This window comes from Macaca mulatta, chromosome 7 (assembly GCF_049350105.2).
Source record: "Macaca mulatta isolate MMU2019108-1 chromosome 7, T2T-MMU8v2.0, whole genome shotgun sequence".
Classification (NCBI taxonomy): Eukaryota; Metazoa; Chordata; class Mammalia; order Primates; family Cercopithecidae; genus Macaca; species Macaca mulatta.
Window position 1 is genome coordinate 45,528,067 of NC_133412.1, and position 1,535 is coordinate 45,529,601.

A 1,535-nucleotide genomic window follows, 5' to 3' on the forward strand; every position below is an offset into this window, starting at 1 on the left:
GCACCACTGCACTCCAGCCTGGGTGACGGAGCGAGACTCCATCTCAAAAAAAAAAAAAAAAAAAATACACACACACACACACACACACACACACAGAGCTATATGATTCCAGATGTATACAAATTATAAATTACTTTTAGTAATCCATAAAATCTTGCTGTATATTTCAAAGCTATGTTGTTAGATATATGAACTTGTGTTATAATTTTTTGGAAAAGCATTCCTTTTATCAGTATGAAAATTATTTTTGCTGATATTTGCCAGGTTTTAACCATTTTATTTATTCATGTTTTGGAAGCACCAGAGTCCATTGAGACATTTTATTTGTAGGTATGTATTACACCCCTAGAAAAAGAATCCCAGGATTTTCCCTCCTATGTGTTTTTTGTCTCGCTTTTTTTATGGTCCATGATACCAGCTGAGATTGTTAGTACAATGAATTGAAACTGGTGGGATGAAAGCAAGTTATTCTGCCATTTTTCTAGATCTTTGAGTTGGACATTGATATGGTTTGGATGCGTGTCCCCTCCAAATCTCATGTTGAAATGTGATCCCCAATGTTGAAGGTAAGGCCCAGTGGGAGGTGTTTGAGTCACGGGGGCAGATGACTTAAGAATGGCTTGGTGCCCTCCTTGCCATAATGAGTGAGTTCTCGCTCTGAGAGTTCACCGAGATCAGGTTGTTTAAAGGAGTGCGGCCCTCTCCCTCCATCCCTTGCTTCCATTCTTGCCATGTGATGTTCCTGCATCCCCTTCACCTTGAGCCATGAGTGGAAGCTTCCTGAGGCCTTCACCAGAAGCAGATGCCAGTGCCGTGCTTCCTGTATGGCTTGCAGAACTGTGAGCCAAAATACATCTCTTTTCTTATACATTACCCAGCCTTAAGTATTTCTTTATAGTGATGTGAAATGGACCAACACACATGAAATCTGGGGCTGATCACTCCACACTTGTTTAACCTGCCTGTGAGGTTCACTATTTTCTCAGCTCTGTGATCATTAATGGTTTCAAATCACCAATGTAGCCATGCTTCATCATCACAGTTAGAAACTGGATGATGACTTTGGAGCATGGCCTAATGTGAACCTGGCATTTGCCCCTCTTCTCAGCATTGTTGATTCTCTTGAGAGTATCAGCCAGGACATTAATGTGCACCATTATGGCTGCTGGGTAGCCTCACCCTCCCAAGCTCCCAGTAAAGCCCCAGCAATGAGAAGCTGCACCGCCTACCTGGCCACAAATCCCCAATGCTACCTTCCCCAGGCCAAGGCACTGCCTTAGTTGCTAAGAGGAGCCAGGCACTGCGGTGTGAGCCTGGACTACCGCCTCTCTGGGTGGCTGAAAGTTCCGGCTCTCACCAGTGCTGCAGCCTGCACCTCATGGACCTGGGTCCTCAGAATGTGGAGCATGGGGTGTCTGGACATGGCTCTCCTCTATGCCTGTCCAGAACACTGCAAGGCCAGGATTCCTGCCTAGTGGGGCTCAGTGTCCTCGAAGAGCACTGAACCAGAGCCTTAGACTGCAGGATGGTGCCAA

At 45.5% G+C, this 1,535-nt stretch overlaps 1 pseudogene; it reads right to left on the reverse strand.

Moving 5' to 3' along the window:
- Positions 1-345: 345 nt before the first annotated feature.
- Positions 346-1,157, reverse strand: LOC114679430 (small ribosomal subunit protein uS8-like; annotated as a pseudogene).
- Positions 1,158-1,535: the final 378 nt, after the last annotated feature.